The sequence below is a fragment of the Castor canadensis genome, chromosome 6 (genome assembly GCF_047511655.1).
Source record: "Castor canadensis chromosome 6, mCasCan1.hap1v2, whole genome shotgun sequence".
In the NCBI taxonomy this organism is placed as follows: domain Eukaryota; kingdom Metazoa; phylum Chordata; class Mammalia; order Rodentia; family Castoridae; genus Castor; species Castor canadensis.
Window position 1 is genome coordinate 15332087 of NC_133391.1, and position 23298 is coordinate 15355384.

Here is a 23298-nt window from a genome sequence, read left to right on the forward strand (position 1 = left end):
AGGTCTACAGGATGTCTTTTAAAGGCCCCTCCTGCTCTATGAGTCTTCATTTTCAACACACGTGAAGAATTTAGTGTAACATTTTCCATTCTTTGCAAAGGCTAAACTTATAGACAGTGACATATCCACTTTAAAACATCATAAAACAGCATTTTCCCCTTGCTTTCTGCTCAATTTACATCCCTTGGAAATGCTGTGAAGACATGGCCTGTTGGTGGCTTTTAACATTGGCTAATCACCTAGTGCTAAATTAGATGAATTAACAGAATGGCCTGAGAACTGGAATACTATGGCATTTGTGTTTACAGGCTGGTGAGCCACAGGTACTGGGACAGATGTCTTACCTGGGAAAGGGGTCTAACTCACAGCCATTGCCATCAGTCTGTGCTTACTACCTGTCCTCCTAGCTGTCAATAGAATGTTGCTCCATGTCTCTCTTTCCTTCCGCCCTCCCTCCCTGCCTCCTTCCCTTCCTTCTTTCCTCCCTTCCTTCTTTCCCTTCCCTTCCTTCCTTCCCTTCCCTTCCTTCCTTTCTTCTTCCTCCTTCCTTCCTGTAAACATAAAACCCTTACTAAAATCTACATTATAGACCATATCTGGAACAGTTCTAGTTAACAGTGGGAAATTAGAGTTGTCTAAGGTCATCTTTCTTATAAAAGGTTGTTGGACATGGAGCAAGATTATCAGAGGAGATAATGACATCATTTCCAGACCCTGGAAGCGAGCTTCGTCTAGACCCAAGAGCTATGAGGGCTCTACTGGAAGCCGTTGGGATTAACTAGATGACTTGGGATTTAGGTAGGTCCCTGCCACTCCAGAAATACATGATTTGTAAAAGAAAAGTGCATTTTGCAGCCCATCCATGCCTGTCAGGCAGGGCCCCAGGAGCTGGGGATAGAGTGGTGATGAAAACAGATGTCACTTGTACCCTCTGGAAGCCTGGTTACACTGCAGTGTGCATGACTTCACAGAATCTTTAGTTCCTTTAGTAGTCTTTCCTGGACAACTTTTTGTTCATACACACATTTACAGAGAGAGCTTGTTAATCTACACATTGAAAAGGTGGGAGAGAAGGAGAGAAAAAGCCCTTTGCAGATTTCATTTTGTGTTTTGTAGTAGCACTTGGATACAGCTAAGTGTGGAGACCTTTCTCTTTGAAAACAAAAAAAACCCACCTCAGGGGCTTGTGCAAGCCCTGTACCACTTGCACCACACTCCAACCCCTTTGGCTTTAGTTGTTTTTTGGATAGGGTCTCATGCTTTTTCCCTGGACCAGCTTTGGACTGTGTTCCTCCTACCTGCACCTCCCACACACCTGGAGTGACAGGTGCACACCACCATGCCCAGCTTGTTTGATGAGATGGGGTCTTGATAACTTTTTGCCTGGGCTGGCCTTGAACAGTAATCCTCCCAGTCTCTACCTCCTGAGTAGCTGGGATTACAGGTGTGTACTACCACACCCAGTCCATGGGACTTTTTCTACATCCTAGAGACAAAGAGCTCCAGGTCCTGCCTGGGCGGAGTTAGATGTGATTTTGAAGGATGTGGAGTTTTGTTATTCTGGGTTAGAGCCAAGGGCCCATCTATATTCAACCTACTTCAGAAAGCAAGGCAATACTACTCAGCAGTCCTGTGCTGGGGACAGGAAGGACTTCCTAGAACTACAGTTACCATAGGAGCTCTGTGGACTTGCTAGTCATTAGGAAAGACCAGAGAATAGCTGGGCTACTATCAGTGCTGATAAGGATATTCGCTCTTTAAAGTGTCGCTGTGCTGGGATGTATGATCCGTTGAAGTCTTTTGGCAAAATCCACTGACAAAAAACCTACGTAAAAAAATGAACAGATTGCAGGTGTGCAGCACACAGGACGCAGTGCAGCCGGGTGCCAGGCGCTGGAAAAGCAAAGCGTAGACAAGACATGAGACAAGTTATGGTATAGATGGGGAGAATGGAAGAGGCTGTGCCATGTTGGGAGAGGGAGCCATAGAAATGGTGGACGTTGGGTGGAGCACAACGACCAGGCTTCCTCAGTAGCATTTGGTGCTGTGCCCCATCTTGAGGGCAGTGCAGTGGGGTGGGGAGCAGACTTCCTCACGGGCAACATGAACTTGAATTAACACATGTGCTGCTCCCCACCTCACTGAACTCATGAACTTGTACACACCGTTCTTTTAAAAATCTGTTACCTCCTCCTTCAGCAGATATTTATTAAATGTAGTCTTTTTTTTTTGTTTGGAGAGGTTTTTGTTTTTGAGGCAGAGTTTGGCTCTATAACCCAGACTGGCCTTGAACTTAACATCCTCCTGCCTCAGCCTCCCCAGTGCAGATATTACAAGTGTGTACCCCCATACCTGGCAAGGTATTTCCATTTAGAAAAAAGTAGTATACCTACAGAAAAGCTGTGACAGATTGTGGAAGTGAAATTGTACAATGTCTTCTCTTACCTGCATTTACTTACTGAAAATGAAGCCCAGAGTCGGGGGCTTGGTTCAGGTGGTAGAGGCCTGCCTCACAAGCACAAAGCCCTGGGTTCAATCCCCAGTGCTGCAAGAAAAGAGAAAAAGAAGTTAATTACAGGTATATACCAACTGCCCAGCCCTTACGCTACATTTTCTTTATCCATTCACATCCATGAGCACTCAGGATGAATCCATATCTCAGCTAATAGGAAAGCTGCTGCACTGGACATAGGAGTGCAACTGTCTCTTTGACGTGCTGATCGTGTTTCCGTTGGTTGTATACCCAAAAGTGGGTTGCAGGCTCATATGGCAATTCCATATATATATTTTTTAAGAACCTCTGTGCTGTTTTCCATGACAGCGGTACTGATTTGCACTCCCACCAAGCATGCAAGGGCTCCTCACCAACTCTTAGTTCCTGTCTTTTTGGTAATAGCCATCCTCACAGGTGTGAAGGGGCATCTCATTTCAGTTTTGACTTGTTTCTTGTTTGGCAGTGCTGGTAATCAAACCCAAGGCCACTGTCATGCTAGGCAGTGCCGTCACTTGGCTACACCCAACCTTCATTTCCGTTTTAATTTGCATTTCTCTGGTGATCATTTTCTCACACACCTGATGTGCATCTTTGGAGAAATGTCTAACCAAGGCCTCTGTCCATTGTAAATATTTTCTTCCTGTTGATATATTTCATGTCCTAATAGATTTTCAGTACCACCTCCTTAGCAGATGTTATGTTTTGTAACTGTTTTCTCCCATTTCATAGGTCATCACTTCACTTTGTTGTTTATTTCCTTCTCTGCGTCGAAGCTTTTTATCTTGATGTAATCCCATTTGTCTATGTTTTGCTTTTTTGCCTGTGGCTTTGGGGTCATATATAAAAAATCATTACTAATGGTGAGGGGCGTTTGCACCATAGCTTCTTCTAGCAGTTCACAGTTTCAGCTCTTATACTGTAAGTCTTTAATGCAATTTTTTGTTGGTTTTTGGCACAGGGTGTGAGACAAGGGTGGAATTTCATTCTTCTGCACTGTGGGGTCCTGTTTTCCACCACTGTGTGCTGAAGACACATCTGTTCCCCATTGGCCTGGACTCCCTACCAGTGATCAAATAGTGCATAGTGAGCATCCTGCCAGGGCCAGAGCAAGTCCACCTCATCTCTTGTCCTCCTCCTGTCCAGCATGTGTACACAGTGGCTGAGACTGCAGCTGTCATCTTGCACCATGGTGTGGCTTTGGGGATGGAAGATAATAAAGGCAGAACTGCAACATATCTAGAAAAACTGTGTCTCTGACCTTATAGAGTGCAGTGGCAGTCCCAGACTGCCTATCCTGGGACTTTGATATGACAAAGAGAACTCTTATTTAAGCTACTGTTATTTGAGGTTGTCTGTCACTTGCCCCAAACCTAATCCTAACTGACCCAGTGGGGAAATGACTGTAAAAGGAGCTATCATTCACCCTCCTAAATTTCTCAACACTTAGAAGTCATTTCTTATATCAGGTCTCTTTTGTTACAATTACACAGTCACAATGGGTAACTGCTCGCACATGACTATGAAGTGTGGGAAGGCAGTAAAAGCCAGAGAGGAATGGAAACCTCACACTCCCTCACCAGAATGTGCTCTAACTAGCATTTACCAAAACACCACTAACAGCCTTGTGCGTAATAAATTAATTGCTAATTATTCTGTCATGTGGGCGACCAAACCATACTTGAATAGTGACTTGTGCCATGTACTGAGCGTCACGTTGGTTAGAACAAGAGTGTTATCTGCAAAGGAGGTGTTAGAAAAGTGAGCTTGCTTTCAGCACTTCTCCACATACACAAACAATAAACTGGGAGCCGTGGAAGGTTGTGTATTTGGATTTGCATACTCAATTATGTATCCATGTGTGCATTGGTTGTTATACTTCAAGTAGCATAAAATATCTGCTTTTTATTAAATAAAAAAACCATTTAATATAGCATAAAAACTATAACAAGGGACAGACCCCACCCCAGGCTATGAACTGCTGGTTTGTCTGCAGTTTGGGAGGAAGGGGAGAGATATCATAGCCATCTATAGTCTACACAGAGCACCTGATTAGAAAATCCCTGGGTTTCAACCATCTCAGCATCCAAACTGACTGCAGTTGTTCAATCATTTTTTTTTTTAGTTGATGCAAAATATTGGATGTCATCTCCAGGCTTCTGTCTTATGGAGGGGGTCCTTGGAGAGATAGCCATTTGATGCATCTGACAGCTTGAGCCATGGTTGTTCAGACCCTGGCCCAGCAAGTCTGGATGACCTTTCTCCCAGGGTAGCAGGATTGTAGACATGGATACCTGCTCTCCTATCGGCCTTAGATTCAGAGCGTGTTACTACTAAAAGTGAATGTCGGACACAATCTAGTGTTGCCCGTAGCTTAACTAAGGCCCAGTAAATAGAAGGAGATCTTCCCAAGGTCACATGGGCCTGGCAGACAACTCAGACCTCATTGTTCCTCTTGTCATCCCACGTGACCTTCCCTTTGAAGGCACTCATGTACCAAGCTTGGTATCAATCTTGAATGAGAGGTTAAAAAAAACAAACAAAAATGAAATGTGCCATGGATAGATCTCTTCTAAGCGGCTTAGGCTGTATTTCTTCTCCCCTGCCTTTTCTCCATTTGGAATCAGAGGGTTTATCCCCAAGAACAAGGACAGAAGGAACAGATTGTCTGGCCCCTCATGACCCTGCATGGTGGTGGACCACTAATGGTGTAGAAAATGAGGGCAGTTCTGGGCGGGCAGTCCCAGGCTGGGGTGCGTGCCTCTTTAAGAGATTTATGTGGAGGTCTGAGCCGGGGAGACAGCCCCGTGGTGCATCACCACGCAGGGACATCAGAGACTTCCTTCTTCGCTTGAGTGCATTATCATAAAAAGTGATTTAGACTGGAGCTGATTGATGCAAATGGCCCTATGTTCTTTCCTATCATTAGCGGCCTCTTTCAGTGGCCAGAGGCAGTGATTAAAGCTGTCATTTGGAGCTGCTCATTAAAGACAAGCCCCAGAATAGCAAGAGGAAAGAAGGGTAGAGAGGCATGTGTGTGTGTGTGTGTGTGTGTGTGTGCGCACGCGCACATATATATACATACAAATTCTTAAAAGTATATCATCCCTTTCCAGATAGAAATCAAGGCTGTAGAGACATTTCCATCCAGAATATAGAATGCTCTTTTGCAAGTAATATTAGATTTCAGACTTCCACAGTATGTTCTGATGACAGCTTGCCTACATGGTATGAAAGGAGATGAGGCGGGCATTGTGTTAGGTGTGTTTTGTTAGGGATTGACCCTGGTGAGAACTCATTAAATCTGCCTCCTCCCAGGCTGGGGACTTCAGAGGCGGCTCCCAGAGGGCAGAGGGGATGGCTGCCAAGGGTGGTGGCTGAGAAGTCTCATTGTGACAGTGTCAACCCCAGCGATGGCATGGGGAGGCTTTTGGTTGAACTCAGAGAGTGTAGATGGCTGGCTGTCAGTCATACAGAGGTGAGAAAGACCAGGCAAAGATGGAAGCAGCAGGATAGATTCATGGGGACACGGTGTCTTTGCCTCCTCGGAGTGTTCCAATCAGGTGCTTATAGTAAAACTGGCTTTGTTAAGCACTTGCCTGTCACTCCATCAATAAGCATTCACATCCATCTGCACACTGAGTTTTAGGTTATTGTCCAAATGGTGCCTGAAGGCGACAAAAATTGTAGACTCCAAAAGATCGGCAGCATACCCCAACTGAAGGCTGGGGTTGTAGATAAAGAATGAAGGCTGACTAGGGGACTAGGGAAGCTGAGGAGCCATCTTTGTTTCTTGGTGTAAATCAGCTTCAAGTCAGAGATGCTACAGGCTCTGCCTATACACATCCTACCCGGCCAGTCCACAGCTCTCTCAGCAATTCCTCTGGGAGAAAAAATAAGAAGCCATCAATTTAATTTCTCAGTCTAATGAACTGGTCTTATACATAAAAATTTAAATTACATTTTTTTTTTATAAAAGTGGGGACCAGCGTCAGTTATGCAACCACCCCTGTCTCTATGGCAACGCCTTGGCTGTGGCAGCCCATGTGACTTCAGTCACAGTCACAGTCCCCTGAAGCAAGGAAAAGTTTCAGTTGCTCTTCTGAAATTTGGTGGGCTATGGGGACTCTGCGACAGGGCTAAGTGGAGCATAGGGCTTCTTTTTGGGGGGCGCACCAGGCAGAATGGGAGAGGGGTGAAATGCTTCTGCGTGCCCCAGGCAGGGACTGCAGTGTGCTACAGAGCCTCCTCAGGAGAGTGTGAGCCTGAGCTGGCTGTGGAGATGTGGCCTTTGTCCTCCCCTTGCCTGCCCTGCTACCCTATGCTGGCCTTCTCAGCCCGGGGTCTGGCACAGCAGAGCCTATTAGTGCTGCTGCTGGGCTCTGATGTTCCTCTCCTCGGGGAGCTTGGAGGCAGAACTGAACAAAGTCCCTGGTAATCTGTGCTTACAGCCTGCCCCCTGGGGAGAGAGCCAGCCAGCTGGCACTCATGCTGAGTGCATTCACTTCCCCCCGGGCAGTGCAGCCTGCAGGCCCAGAGGCCAGCCTGCGCCTGCGCCCCAGTGCTCACCCCTGGATCACTGGCAGTGTTCTCTGCCCTGCAGGACCCACGCTGGTGAACTCCCAGCTCAGAGATCAGCTCATGGCCTTGGCCTTTCCAGGAGCCAGTGTGGCTTCTCCAGACAGAAAAACCAGGAGTGCTGGGTAAAGAGCCAGTGGCTGGCTCCATAGAGGGTTGAAACAGGCCATTCCTCCCTTTGACTGTCTTTTTCTTTATTTCTTTCTCACTCTCTTTCTTTCTCTCTCTCTCTTTCTTATTCTTCTTCCTTCCTTTCTCTGTCTGTCTCTCCCTCTGTTTCTCTTGTCTCTCCCCCCCCCCTTTTGTACTATTGAGGATTGAACCTGTGACCTCATTGCAGGCACTCTACCACTTGAGCCCCTACCCCTTTTTGCTTTGGTTTGTTTTTCATATAGGATCTTGCATTTTTGCCTCATCTGATCTCAGACCGCAGTCCTACCTCCACCTCCTGAGTAGCTGGGATTACAGGCATGAACCACCATGCCTGGCTTGCTTCTGAGATAGGATCTCTTGCTAACTTTTTGTAGACTGACCTTGAACTTTGATCCTCCTACCTCCTAAGTAGCTGGTATTATAGGTATTCACTACCATGCCCAGCCTACTATGCTAAATTTTTATACAGGGTTCTTGTTTCCTCGTGAAAACAATTAGGGAGGAAGGCATGGTCACAAGCCTGGTGTTGTGGGGAGGTCACTGGGTATCTCAGCTCTACATGGATGACTGGGAATCCAATCCCAGCCCTGGTGTAAAAACCTCATGTTCTTATCTCTGATTCATTGACCAGGTTCTATTGTTTCCAACTGCTGATGTGGCTGTCCAGTGGACACCAAGTGTCCCACTATGCTCTACAATTATTGTTTTGCCTCTGTGATGGGTTTATCTGGTGACCGTAAGCTCCAGGCTTAGCTTTGGGTCTATTTTACATACTGTGAGTCCCCAGTGCCTGATACTGGGTCCTGCACACCACCTGTGCTCAGTGCATAGTCACCAAATGAGAAATGAGTGAGTGAGCGGTCAAGGTTAAAGTTGTTTTATTTGTAGAGTCAGTAAATAGGTTTCTCAAACCCAAAGGAATGCTATCAAAATACTGCATAAAGGGGATTTTTTTTTTTAAGATGAGAGAAACTTGAGTGTTTTTAGGTGAGCAGCAGGAGTTATTGGAAAGGGAAGGATGGGATTATTGATGGTACAAGGTCCCTGAGGATATCTTAAGAGGCAAGGTTAAGATCAGAGAAGAATTTTCATTAGCAGAAACAGGGCACTTCATCCTTCGAGAGCAGAGGTGAAGAGGAGAGAAACAGCACCCGGCAGTCCAGGGCTGGGTGTTGCTGGGAGTGCCTTCCACTGCACATAATAGGGAAAGCAGACCAGCAGTGTCTGAAACAGTTGAGGATTGGTTTCTTTGCCCAGGATTGGAAGAAGTTCCAGCTGGGCAGCAGCTGGCATTGGTTTGGTGGTTCAACAGTGTAAGGATCAACTTCCTTGGCCCTTCCTCACGGCCACGCTGGCTGTTGCAACTTCTGGCATCTTGTCTGCACTTGGGGAAAAGTCCTCACCAGCCTCATCCTGGCAGACACAGGCTTTGTATCCTGCCTGCTCTGCTGCCTGAGGAGGTGGTGGTTAGGGCTAAATGTCTACTAATCACTCTCAGATGTGTGACAGTGGACAAGGTGCAAGGATTAGTGGGATCTGGGCCTCCATGAGCTTATCTCTCTTATTATGATAAAAAAAGCTGGGGGGTAGGTGTCCTAAGAAACTCCATGAAGTAGGAAGAAGAAGAAGAGGAGAGTAGGGGAGCTAAGTTATTCACCTATGGCCTTTATGAAGTTTGGGGACATTGTAGTGGTGACATCTAATGTTGCTGAACTTTTGTGTTTTGCTTCCTTTCCTCTCTGTACCACCCTCTGAAATTGACCCATTTATATTCAACAACAAAACATTTCCTCAATTCTAGAAGCTACTTTTGTCTAAGATTTGATTTTAAATGATTGTCTTTCTGCTGAATATCCCCAGAAAGTGTCCTCCCTGTAGCAACCTACCTTAGAAAATGAGGGTCAGACCCAAGCAAACTATCTCCATGGGTTTATGGAGAACCCTCCAGGGGAGCTGGGAGGTAAACATGTTGGCCCCTTTTTCTTCCTCCTAGGCCAGCCTCTGAGTAGTTACCAGCGCCTCCCTTTACTGGTGGAGAGAAGAGGCCGGGCCCATATGCAGGGGCCCAGAGTTTGCCCTGAGCTTTTACTACCTCCCTGGGAAGTTGCTCTTTCCTCTAAGGGGAGTGGGTATAAAACAAGGAGTGTCAGTGATGTCAGAGGGTCCTCTTAACCCCTCTGGCTCCCAGTGATTCCAGCCACTGTGACAGAAAGGCCAGGCAGCCCTGGCCCCTCTCTCCAACAGCATGTCCTTGGAGGTACCAGCCTCCTGAGTTTTCCTGGTCATCTCAGTCTGTGCCTTCATTCTCTATTGACCCTCATTAACCAAGAGGAAAAAACCAATTCCAAACCAGACTGTACTTCCCCCCGTAGCGTGTATTTCATATCTGCAGAGCACGCTGTGCCCTGTTAAGAATTAAGCTGTGATCACTAGACTCATCTCATTTGTGCCAGGGGCCTTGTTCAAAACCTGCTTCCCAGCACAGCAGGTCCAGCGGAGTAGGACCCCATGCTGGGTGCAATGGTTCTCATCTCTGTTGAATGCCTTTGGCAAGAGGCAGAGACAGAGAGACAGAAGGAAAGACAGGGAGAGAGCTCAGGAAAAAAGAAAAACACAAAAGGAGAATGAGAGGGAAAAACAGGCCCTGTACCAGCAGCCTGCATTTTGTTCCAACACGGACATTGCATTTATCAGGATTACTGGGGGGAGAGTTGAGTTTGATCCGTCCTCCACTGGGAGAGGAAAAAGCTTTATTGTGCCTTTTGTAACATCTCACAGCTAGATCAGAACAATACACTGTGTGTATGTACACACTGTGTGCGTGCGTGTGTGTGTGTGTGTGTGTGTGTGTGTGCATGTGTGCTGGAGGACGGTGTTCTGCTAGGGACACACCCTGTTTTCAGAGCAGTGCTGACTTATAAAGGCCAGGCACGGAACGTACCAGTCTCTCTGGGTCTTCCTTGCTAGCAGACCCTTTTAAAAACATTTTTCCCTTGCCCTGACGTGGATCAGTGGATCAGCAGGATTCACTCCTGTCAAACAAATTGTGGCATCGATGAAATGGGGATATGGACATTGTAACTTGATCTGTTCTAATAGGGACCCAGTGGGTTTCCTCCCTGCCCACTGGGCTTTGTGTTGTTGGAAAGGCAGGCAGAGCACTGGAGATGGGCTTTTTTTTTTTTTTAACCCTTTGGTGCCAGCAACCTGCTGGCCTCCTGAGCCCTGCTGCACCCTTTTTATGCCTGGCCATTGTCTGGGACATGCACTCCGCCTGCCATCCACTTCATGCTTGTTATCTCACCGGAGACAAGCTGGCCCCAGGAGGAGGAAGAGAGAGCTGTGCGCTCAACCGCATCTTTGATTTCCTTTCTCCCCTCTAAAATAATTAGGAGCACTGGACAAGGAAAAATTCAGAAATAATAATAGTAAAATAAGGTATAAAATCAACTAAAAGGGGAAATATTTTGTGCAGTTCTGGCATTTTATATTTTAAAGGCTTCTGTCCTGGTTGGCATTTGACCCTTAAATAGTCATTAGTATTGAGCAGAGGCAGCAGGGGCATGGGCAGGGAGAGCATCCTGTTCAGAGGACTTGACCCTCAGAAGGTAAAAGAGAAGCAGCATTGCATTATTCTATTTTAGTGAGGTGTGGTGGTGCACAGCTGTAATCCCAGCTGCTCAGGAAGCATAGGTAGGAGGATCAAGCAAGGTCTGAGGCCAGTCCTGGGCAAAAACATGAAACCTAATTCAAAAGATAAAGCCACAAAGAACTGAGGGCATGATTCAAGTGATAGGGCACCTGCCTAGCAAACTTGAGGCTCTGAGTTCAAACCCCAGTACTGCACCCCCTAAAAAAGTTCTTATCTTATCGCTCTCTCCAGTCCCATCTCCTGTTTTCTTGACTTGGCTGCTGGTGGGAGCACTCAGAGGTGGCTGTGGACTCAGCCACAAGGCTACTAATGTCTTCAGGTAGTTAGGTTAGTTTCTGAGCTGTACGATAGACAGACACTATGGACAGTGGCAGAGGCCTGTATCACTACAGCTGAGCAGCACTTAGTACCATGTGTGGTCCCCATCAAGCCAATTTGAGCCTGCACGCTCCCCTGTGAACGTCTGCCTCATACAGGGTGTCCCCATGAGTGAGGACAAGACCTACCTCTCTTCTTTCTTGTAGCCTTTCTTCTGTCCCCTTCTCTACTGCTTAGCATGTGGTAATGACAGGCCTCCCTCTAGAGAGGGCCACCCTCCTGAAAAACTGCGCATAAAAGGAACTTTGGGAGGCGGAGTCCTCTGTTCCACAGATCACAGTTAGCCAGTGAGTATACACTGAAAAGGCAGTTTTATCACATGTACTTAACTAGTACAGGAACCTGAGCCCACGGGTCCTTCCATGGAGTGAGAAATCGACCAGCTTACCCATTCAAGACATCCTAGACTGAAACATATACCCGGAGCCAGGCCACGTGCAGGTGGGTGGTGCTCCCTGGGTTCCAGGAGGTGTTAGCAGAAAGGACCTGGTCAGGACCTTCCCTCAACTGATGAGGCAAGGCCCAGAGCAAGACCTGGAAAATCCAAGGCCCTGACTGCTTCTCACTGAGTCCTGAACTTGACCCTCTGTGCCCTGGGGTGGGGGCTGTGCTGTTGGTGTTGGTGATTTCATTAGGACTGCTCGGCCTTTTCATTTATTTTGTTCAGGCCCCAGGCAGAACTTCTGGGAATGGCACTCATAGTACATCTGTCTCTTAATTTCCCTTCAGGGAGAAGAACTCCACTGGGTTCCATTTCTCCCACTCATTGCCTGCTGGCACTGGCTTCATGGCCTCTCTGTGGTGCTTTTCTTGTTTATTGTCACTCGCCCCTTCTGGCACCCAAAAAGGACCAGGGAGGAAAACGGAGTGGGGAAGGAGAGTTGCCAGAAGGGCAGTTGATTGTGGGAAGGCATATCCTTCCCACGCATGCCAGCAGTGTGTGGAATTCAGCTCTGATAGGTCTCTGGGCAGTGGGTTGTTGGCACAAGGGTCAGAGAAGTTAGGGCTGGATGGTGACGCAGAAGCGTTTGAGGAACAGCAGCCTGTTTGATGTCAAAGACAAGGGAATGCTCCAGTTACCATGCACACACCTCCTCTTTCCTTCCCCTCCTGGATCCGTGAGCAGTGCATGGAAGGATGGGGGTCTTCCTGCCCACTGTGCAGCATCTGAGGAGTGGTGAGCTGGGAGCTGTCATTGCGCTGCCTGTGCTGCCGGATTTTGCAGGTCCAGGATTACAGCCTCCACCTGTGGATCACTGGGAAATAATGACATCATAGGGCAGATCTCTAGCCACCTGACCTGCTCTAAAATCCCATGCTGGGTACTGAGCCCTGCCTTTCCCGGCAGTCACTTATGAGTTTCTGGATTAACCTGCAAGGCCCAACCTTTCCTTCCTCAACATTATCCACCCAGTAGGTTTTCTCACCACATCTTCTACCTGATACCTCATTTGTGGGGTATAGGCAGTACTGGGTAGGAATTGCTCCTGGTATAGGATTTGGTGTGATAGAGAAATCCACACAGAGCTGCAACAATTTTTAGCTCCAGTTCTTTTTGTAGATGGAAGTTGATATCAGAATTGGATGAAAATGAAAGACCAAGGAAGAAGGCCTAACACACACTATGGCTACCCCACTGATCCAATCCAGAGTGTGCTAACTGTTCAGAAACTGTAGGCACACACTCACTTTAGTATAGGCATTCTTAAGGTGGTCCCTCTCAAAATCCTTTGCCCCAGGTTCTATAAAAGTGTACTCCTGAATTTTTATCACCTTGTCTGGCCGTCAAGGAGATACTTGCTTCTAGAGTGACACATTTGTTCTGACAGAACATGGTGTTGGGCCAGCTTCCAGTGCTTCTGCCATCGTGGCTCTTCAGGCCTCAGTCAGGTTGCCCGACTTCCTTGGAATCTAGAGTCTGTTGCCATCCCAAGTTTCTATCCCACAAACCCTCATCCCCTGTCACCAAGAGTGGTCTTTAGTGACCCAGTTCTATTTGTTATGTGTAAGAATGAAGAAGCATTTGTCATTGTGTTCCTAAAATCAGCTTTAATGCACTCTGATGAAACCTGACTCACATTTCTAAACATTTTATTTTGAAATGACTGTGTTCTTTCAGCTTACAAAAACTGGAGAGGAAAGCACTGGCCATTTTCACACATCTTTCATTGGCCTTTTTCTTTGTTGACTGAAGTTATCAAAGAGCCAAACTGAACCAAAATCAGTGCTTGTTAATAGTCTTAAGAGGGCTATATTTGATTACCACTGCAGGAGTTCAAGGTCAGCCACAATGACACCTAGACATGTCAGGCCTTCATTGCAGTGTTGAAAATAGAGATGTGTTTGATTCCAGTCTTCCAGAGGCAGGTTACCTGCCACATCTCAATGGACTCTTTGTGTGCCCTCCTGCTACAGCGGTTAGCAGGAGGGGCACTGCCTGTGAGTTTGATGGTGTTTTATGACCATGGATTACATAGGAATTAGGAACGACTTCCAGAAGCATTTGGTTCTTCTAATTCTTGATACCAGCACGGCCCAACCCCAGATATGTCAAGACCCACAACTCTTGTGTTTGGCAAACATTCTCTAGATGTGTTTGGCCAATACTAAATAGCTTCATTTAGCAGACTGGTAATTCTGACCTGCAGAGTCTGGGATTCTGGCCTGCACACAAGGCCCTCAGAGCATCTGTGCAGATTCATCCATATAATGGGTGTCACTCATACCTTAAGACACTAAAAACCAGGATAACCCCACTCAATTCTATGGTGCAGGTGGTAGGCAACTGTCCAGCACAGTGGCCACTACCCAAATGTATCTGCTTCAACTTACATTTAGATGAATTAACATTAAATAAAATTTAAAAGTCGGTTCATAGGAAAGAAGTCGAGCTCTCCTTCCTGCACTCCTTACTATAGAAGACTTTTGTAAGTAGAGTTTTGCAGTCTATATTTTTGACATTGTGTGTTTGCAACAAAGTATGTGGAAAAGTAAATGGCAACAAAGTAATTACTCAATTAACAAAAGCTCTATCAGTGACACACTGGCCACATTTCAAGAATGAGATGGCCACATGTGGCAAGTAGCCACCATCCCAGACAATACTGGATTCTAGTGACGGCATCATCACTGGAAGCGTGTTGGTCAGCACAGTTCTAGGGTCTCAAAACACCACTTGCTCCAGGGTCTTTGGGTCCAAAGCAACTCCTTAGGAGGGATGTTAGCCTTCCCAAAGGTACACAGGTCACTCGTCACCCTGTTGAAAGGGATAGCCTTCTGTCTAGAGGCATGAATACCAGCCAGGATTCTTGACTTCTCAGAATTTCAACCATTCTGGAGATGGACCATCAGAGGTGAGCAGGTCTCAGGGTGTTTTCTGCTGTTTCTGTCCAATTGCTGTCCTCCAGCTCCCGCCTGAAGAGCAGACAGGGGTCATTTGTACCCCACCCCCAAGATAGCCCTCCCACCCTCCTGTCATCATGCTAGACTATCAGGAAAGTGCAGACTTGAACTTGAATGGCAGTCATTATTCTTCCCCAGTGGAGTTATCCTTGGTCCACCATTCTTTTCATGTTTATGCCTGGGTTTATTGATAGTTTTAAACACCAATACAGAGCTAACTCGCACGTGCTATGAAAATCATTCATCACTGAAAACATACGTGGCCCACTTGTGTCAAGAATTGCATAGTACTGGGAACAATGGGACTGTTCTCCAGTAGGAAAGCAAATGATGTGACCCAGACTTAAATCCAAAGCTCATTTACATTGACTTTATTAACCCCGGTGGTTGTTTTTTTGCCTAATCAAGTGTTTGGTTTTTAATTTTAGCTGTAATAGCCTTATCATGTCTATCTTTTAATTTTAATTCCCCTTAAATCCTTTTCTCACAGAGATGGAATGTAAACATATGACTGGAAACTTAGTTCTCTGGTATTTTCTGTTTTGAGATGGTACCTGTGCAAGCACCACCCCTTCCTGGCCCTGGCAAAGATATCAGGAGGACCCAGGGGGCCTGTGGCCTTTTGGACCCACCCCCACCCCCCAGGTATCTAGTACAGTGTCCAATACTGCTGGTGAGGTGATGGAAGGAAGAGAACCACCACCCTACACATGGAAGACAGTGCAGAATGAACTTGGGCAGGCGGGCCACCTCTCAGGTTTAGTCAGATGACACAGGCAGCCCTGGCCTCCCTGGGGTGCAGAGCTAGGAGAAATTTGAATAATTACCATCATTATCATCAGCACATTCATTAGGCTCCATCTGTGCATGGCACTGTGTCAGTCCCCGCAGGTTCCTTCTCTCCAGCGAGAGAGAGCTCTGTCCGGCAGGGCGGCTGGGCCTTGGCTTCCCAGCCTCCTTTGCGGCTGTTCCTGACACTCCACCTCACAGCCAGCAGCTGGCTGGCTCACCACTGAGAGTGAGCACATTGCCTCCTATGTTCTTGGGACATCTCTGTGGCCCTTGACATACAATTATCTCTCACATCCCAGGATCCCAGACTGTCCCTTTATAACACTAACCGTAGTGACAATTAATGACGTCAGTGCAGAATTAATCTGTCTCTTTTGTACCCATTCTATCAAACTAGGGGTTCATCTCTATCTTGTATACCCCTGAAGATCTAAACCTGCCATTACATATTGCATGTGATAAGTGCTTATACATATGTATTGCAAAAAGTAAACCAGTAAGGAATGAATGAACATCCAATTTGACTTTGCAGTCATCTCCTGGCTCAGAGTTCCTCTTTTGTTCATACATTCATCATCTTTGGATTCATAGAATTCTTAATGGTCACCACTCTGCAAAGAGACATCGCTAACACAAAGCACTCACCTCTAGCATTCATGACACTTACTTAGCTACAATCTTGTGAAAGTCCCTTTACTCTCAACTTTTCTTGTGATTTGACCTAAAGCATTGTAAGCTCCTTCATGCTAAGGGCTAAGCTTTATTCTTTGTATTTCCAGTGAGTGCTTTGTGTCAAACACTCAGCATTGTGGACTCAGCCAATGCAGAGGTGGGAGGACATGCCACTCCTTGCAGATATTTCACCATGGATATCCATGGATGGATTCCAGCAGGAACACATGACAAGTGATAGACCATGGACAGTTGTAGATACAGATAGGTTGGTAGCTGTGACCATATCCAGCCATGAGTAAAAATATTTGAAATGGATGTCTGAGAATATTATGGGACTGGCTAAGTCATTGTTTTGCAGTTGGAAGTCATCTGAAGAGCTTTTTAAAAGCACTGATGGGGCTGGCGGAGTGGCTCAAGTAGTAAAGCATCTGCCTACTAAGCATGAGGCCCTGAGTTCAAACCCCAGTGCCACCAAAAAAATAAATAAATAAAAATGCTGATAGGACTGGATCCAAAAAAAAGCAATTGCTAAGTTAGGTCCCAGGCAATGAAGTCTATTTTTTAATTCCTCAGGTATTTTTAATATGCATACATCATTGAAGACTGTTGACCAGGTCCTCAGGTGTTAAGCAGTACCAGCTCATCATGCCATCCCTGCCAGCATTCACTCACAATTTGTCTAGCTTGCTAACAGCCCTGGCACAGAGAGAGCCGAGTTGGAATTTTATGGTGTAAGTCTGGCTCCAAATCCTGTCATTCCCTCTGCCATTCCAAGCCAGGTGTCCAGCCTCAGTAGGGACCCCACCTAGCAGTAGAAAAAGGGATGCTTTGGTCTCAGACTTGTTCATCCATTCATTAGGTGTCTGCTTAGTATCTCCTGTGTGCTCAGTGAAGGGAAAACCAGTTCATTGCTGTGTTATGAAGCCAAGGCTCTGGTGAAAGTGGTCAGTGTGTCCTGGGAGTTCACAGAACTCACTGCTTCCAGGCAGTGAGTCAGAACGGAGTTGTCACTCTTTCCTCCATCCTCTGCCTGGCAGGTGGACAAGTGCATGTGCACAGGCATGGGCTCTAGGTGGTGATTTTGGCCCATGCACTGGCAGGGGTGTGGCATTGAGAGTCAAGAGGCCACATTGCATGTTCTTGCTGGTGTGCCATGATGGGGAGGCTTTGCCATGATGTTCAGGAAGCCTCTCCTGCCTCAGCCAGCCCTGCCAGCCACTGCCGGGGTCTGCCCATGACCTTGTTTGGCTGCACCACTGGGCTCTGTTGCTTTCCACGAATATACTTAAGGTAAATTTTTATCATAATTTTTTATTCTGTGTCTAATCTCCACATTGTACAAGCCAAGGACCTGAGGCATAAGGACTTTAGAGTTTCCCTGAAGATAACAGGTGTTTTTGAAGAAGAAAATAGCATGAATTTTAGCTGGGAGTATAATTTGCCATTGAAACTGGGATTCATTGGGAGTGAAAGACTGTGATGTTATTAGTTACATGTGGCCCTCCCCAGATGGAGAGAGGATGGTTAACAGGCGCAGGTGTGTGGTTGGATAGCAGGAATAACTTCCTCCTGTAACTCTGTTCTCTAGTTTAGTAGGGTGAGTATGGTTGGCAGCAATTAATGGAATATTTCAAAATAGCTAATGGAGAAGATTTTGAATTACCCCAGTGCAAAGAAGTGATAAATGTCTGAGGTGATAGATATCCTGGTTACACATTGTATGCATGCACTGTGCTGTTACACTGTGCCACCTCAATAAGTACATCACCGTGTATCCAGTGACAATATTTTTTCAGCATATTTTTTAAAAGAGCCAGACATGATGGTACATGCCTATAATCCCAGCCCTCAGGAGCTGAGGCAGGAGGATTGTGAGTTCAAGGTCAGCCTGGGCTACATACTAAGACCCTGTCTCAAAAAACCAAAATATTTTTAAAATAAAAACCAATCTCTCTCCAGCCCTCAAAATCCAATAACCAGAACTTTCCTGGACAAAAAGTCATACAGGGAGACTCTCTCTTTAAATCCCCTTAGTCACCTTAAGAGGCAGTTAAAGGAGTACAGGCTGGAGCCAGGGGGACCAACAATGATGCTGTTATGACTGGGGATCAACTTAAGGCATCAGTTGAGGGCTAGGTGTGGTGGTGCACACCTGTAATCTCAGCTCTTTGACAGGTGGAGGCAGGAGAATCATGGTCCAAGGTCAACCCCAGGCAAAGTTAATGTGAGACCCTATCCAAAAAACAAACTAAAAGCAATAGGACTGGGGGTATGGCTCAAGTGGTAGAACACTTGGCTAGCAAGTGTGAGGCCCTGAGTTCAACTCCTCAGTACAGAAGGGAAGGATAGAGGAAAGAAGGAAAAAAATAGTCAAAAGAAAGGTCAGATGTGGGGGGAATATCAGGATGAACGAGCAGGGCCAAGAAGAAGGAGGCCCCTGACATGGTGCCCAGGTTTCTGAGCTGAGCTAGGCTGACAGCTGGGGTATGGAAGCACAGAGGGTGGCACGTGGGGGCCGTGGGTATCCCAGTGAGGCAGGGAGGAAGCTTCTAGAGGTGAGTTCAGATACATGCTATGGTCCCACGACAGGGTCAAGTCCAGAGCAAGGCAGGAGGCTTCTGCAGACACCCTGAGAAGGAAATGGTGTCTATAGACACCATTCCTGAGAAATGGTGGGTGGGGTGTGGATGGCTTGACTGGCTCAGCTAGACCCCTCTATCTAGAACAGGGGGAGCTGCCCAGCTCTGTTGGGAGCAGCAGAGTATTCCTGTGCCCTGGCCACCATCCAGATCATAGCAGCTGTGTCCCTGACCACATGAACTGATCCTGGCTTTGCTCAAAGGTAATTTCCATCACCATAGGCTTCTCTGTCTCAACAGCCCCTCCTAAGTCAAAGTCTCCTCTGTGCTTGTTTCTTGTCAAGCTGTAGATCTATTATTTTGGGTGGAAAATGGTCCTTTTGCTGCTGATCTCATACTTAAATAAAAATGTTCTCCTGTTCTCCTTGATATATTTGCTTATTGGATTTATTTAATGAAATATGGATTTATACCATAAATATTGGAGCTGGTGCAGTCCCTATTTCAATTAATGGATCACTTGTATGTCATCCTAATGTTGTAATTACTGAAATATAAAAATACAGTGGTTTGAAATGAATTTCTGGCCTCCTTTGCATTCTTGCCCTCACCCAGTCATGTGTGTGGGCAGCTTGGATGGAGGAAGGGGCAGATGTAACATGAGGCTTGCCCAGGGCAGGGCTCAGAAAGGATGGCTCTGTCCCCTCCCACTCCTGATCTGCCCAGGTTCACTTCGGCAGGGGCATTGACTGTCCGCAGAGGAGCACAAAGCAGGGGCCCTGGCCAGAGGGCCTGCTCTGCTCGTCAGTCTGCTGACAGACCTTCATCATGGTTTCCTTCTCGGTTGTAAAGCACAGTCTGCTTTCCCCCTTGCCAAATCTCAGACCTAAATGGCTCGGAATATACATAAATATGGATTTCTCACTGAGCCTTCCTGCCAGGAATCAAGTACAAGCCCTCATCCGACCTGTGAGACAGGAGGCTGTAAATTGTGTCCTCCAGCCCTGTGAACAGGCCTCCCTCTCACTGCCTCCTCCTTAGGCCCCAGTGCACCCTGGTGAACTCCAGTCTCTCTCTCACACACGCATCTCTCTCTCTCTCTCTCTCTCGCTCTCGCTCTCTTTCTCTGTCTTCCCTTCTCTCCCTCTGTCTCTGCTGCCTGCTGGTTGCTGACCAGAAAAATCTGGCGAGAGAGGCCCATCCCATGCCGTGAGTGAACATCACATATATAATTCTATCAGAACACATCCAAGGGTGGGAAATCATTGTTCTCGGAACTAGCTGAGCTGCAGCCCGAGCAGAAATACTAAAGTCAGTCGTGCCTTTGAGCTGCCTCTAACAGCGCCCTTTGGAGACCCATTTCATACAAAATTTGAAGCCTGTGTTTATTGCCCATTAAAGCAACCTTTATTTTATGGCAAATGTTGCAGTAATTGCCTTTTACGAAGAGCACTTTGTAACACACATGCACAGTTGAAAGAAAACCACTCTGGTATTGTCTATCGGGACTTAATGGCGCAATTAATTTTACTCCATCTGTTCCTGAGACTTTAAAGGAAAATGGATTTTTTTTTTGAGCGCACTTTAATGAAGAAGATAAAGCGGCCCGGCTGGTGTCCCACAGGCTCGGCGCTGTAAGTTCAGATTATTGCTCAGTCTGTCAGAATGGGCTGCTTCCCTCCGCTGCAGCCACAGCCGGCAACCCGCTCTGGCCCCTCGCCGCGCCATTCCTGATGACAAACTGCCAGCCAGCTCCCACAAAAGCACGATTAAAATGTCAGCACAGGATGACGAAGGGGCCAAGAGGGTCCTCGGAGACAAACTGTGTTCAGTATGAGTTAATACTTTACGGCAGGGCTGGGGCCGGCTGGCTGCTGGCTGCTAGGTCTGTTGGCTGTGCCTCAGAAAGGATGCAAGGGCAGGCTGGCGACAGGGCGGCAGAGAGGGTATGGTCACGTGCGTGCACATGTCTGCGTGCTGCTCTGTGTGCCCAGGGCCTCAAGTGGCAGGAAGTGCCTAGTGGGGTGTTTAGATGGGGAAGTCAGAGACCCTCTGTGGGCTCTCAGCCAGGGGGACAGGAGGTTGTCACCAACCTGGAGTGCAGGATAGAGAACACTGGGCCACTGAGGCCTCAGTGCCATGGCTTCTGTCTCAGATGTGCTCAGCACAGGCAACTGAAAATACCCAAGCTACAGAGTGCCCCCCTCACAAAGGAACTACAGCCAGCACCTGGAGTTCTCTGTCCCAAACTGCAGCCTTGGCCCAGGTGTCCAGGTCAAGCCAGGGCTCAGCAGCGCAGTGTCCCCCTGCTGGACACCATCCTAACAACCCTGCCCCAGGGTTTGCACAGTGCCCCAGGGGAACAGGGCTCTGGCCTTCCCAGCTTCATCCTTGCCTCCCTTACATCCCTTGTGTGACCACAGGGAGGGAGTGCCTGTGATGAAAAGGACAAGGAGACCTGCATCTCCGGCCTCCTGTGGAGACCCAGTCTGCTGTCCTTGTGGGCAGCAGGTGCAAGCGCCTGCGGTGGTCCCTAATGGTTATTACCAGTGATGAGCAGGACAAATGAGAGGTCATCCCTCCCGCTGGCAGGTCAGAGGGGGCTGGATGTAGAGTCCCTGTGAGACTCGGAAATGAGGTGGTCAGTATCCACGGTGGAGGTTGTAACCAACGCCAGGCTGCAGGGGTACCAGGAAGGGGCAGAGGGGGCTGGGTTGCAGTTGCTGGGTAAACGTGATTCTGAATACATACTCAACCTTGAGAGCAGTCTAGAGCATCCATTGTTAGGTTAGTGGTGCGGCAACAGCCACCCAGCACTGCCAGAGAGCAGAAGGCAGGAAGGGCCCCAGTGAAGGGTCTGCTTTCGTCTTGGTCTATAACCATGGCTGGTGGGTTCACAAAGGAGAGGGAGAGGACCCTGCTGCTTTCTGATTAAATGACTTGGCCTTTGCCCATTTGTCACAGGATGCACTAGAGGGCTGAATTGCTGGCTTCCTAACCTCGCTGTCTGCCCTTTTCAAGTCCTGCCTTGCCGGCATCCTCAGTCTTGTCCTGGGACTGCTGTCTGCTTGGTGAACACCCCCCCGCCCTGCCGCCAACTGAGTCCCCAGGGCTCCTGTTCATCTTCAGGGTATCTCCCCCCTGCCCTCATCCCATGTTTGGCTTATCAGCTGCCACTGTCACATACCCCTGACTTCCTTGCCCTCCTTCCATCCATCCTTCCATCCATCCATCCTTCCATCACCCCTCCTCTCTTCTACAAGTGTTCTGTCAATCCTTCTGCCTTTTTAGTCTCTCTTGGGCTCTTCCTCCTGCCCTTCCTGAGCACAGCGCTCCTGTGTCTTTGAGCATTCTTCAGTTCATGCCATTAATGGAATTATAATCACCACAGTTGGCTTTTACGGAGCACACAGACTCCTGTAGGCTACCGTGAACACACAGGCCCATTGATAACCTGAAACACTGCTCCTTCAAACATCTGATGTCCCTCTGCCCTACAGGCAGGTTCTAAGCCAGACCTTTAAGATCCTACCTGCCGGGCCACACATTGACCCTCTGTACTTATACGAAAAGATGTGGTCTGGGATCTGTGGTGAAAGCTCTGTACCTTAAAAAGGAACAGCCAACACTGGAGCAGAATGGACGTGGGACATGGCTGTAGCAGCAGCCCCCCTCCCACATGGGCAGATGGCAAGACAAGCGCTGCCCAGGGACCTTTGCAGGGGCAGACAGCAGAGCTCACCCTATGTGAACGTTGAGGGGACCTGGCACCAAGCAGGATGTAGAGAAAATTGGGGTGGGGTCCCACCAGCTCCACCCCCTAGGCTGTGGGAACGGATCACTGGAGGATTCCATTTTTTCCCTTGACCTTCTCTGAAGGCCACTCAGAGACATAGGAATGTGTGGTCCTCATTGGGCCATTGGTCTTAAATTTTAAAAAGCTTTTATAACGGATATTTGTGGCACAACTAGGGAAATTTGAGCATGGATTATATATTACATGATATATCATTTGAAATTTTTGGGGTGGGGTGATGTCCTTACTCTAGAAAATATATTTTTCCCTTAATTTTAAAATGGTTTAGCAAAAAAAGAAATATACACACAGAGAAAGCAAATAGAGAAAAATGTTAATAATTGCTGAATCTAAGTGAAGAATGATGGGTTTACTATTTTCTTTTGCAGTTCTGAATTTTTTTCAAGATAAAACATTTGGGGATAAAATATTTATGAAGCACCTGCTGCATGCCAAGATAACAATCTTGGTGTAATAGACATGTCATCAATGAACAAGATAGGCAAAAGGTTCCTCGCCTCAGGGACCTCACCTTCCAGTAGCAAAGCAGGTGGGACAGGGGGTACACTGAGTACCATCAAGTAGCAGAGCAGCTCTGTTAGAAGGGGAGGTAAAATCAGGCACTAGTGGCTCACGCCTATAATCCCAGGTACTCAGGAGACAGAGATCAGGAGGATCAAAGTTCGAGGCTGGCCTGGGCAAACAGTTCCGTGAATCCCTTCACAATAAATGGTTGGTGGAGTGGCTCGAGGTGTTAGGCCCTGAGTTCAAATGCCAGTACCACAAAAAAGGTGGGGGGAGG

The 23298-nt window shown here is 47.4% G+C and overlaps 1 protein-coding gene and 1 long non-coding RNA gene across 2 annotated transcripts in view; both read left to right on the forward strand.

Annotated features, from left to right (window-relative positions):
- The window catches only part of LOC141424011 (uncharacterized), a 36374-nt gene extending 26436 nt beyond the window's left edge, over nucleotides 1–9938 (forward strand). The window contains exon 2 of the long non-coding RNA XR_012448804.1: nucleotides 3453–9938. This is a non-coding gene — a long non-coding RNA (uncharacterized lncRNA). The remainder of the gene's footprint in view (nucleotides 1–3452) is intronic.
- Nucleotides 1–23298, forward strand: part of Auts2 (activator of transcription and developmental regulator AUTS2) — a 1074506-nt gene that overhangs the window by 913913 nt on the left and 137295 nt on the right. The gene's annotated exons all lie outside the window — the stretch shown is intronic.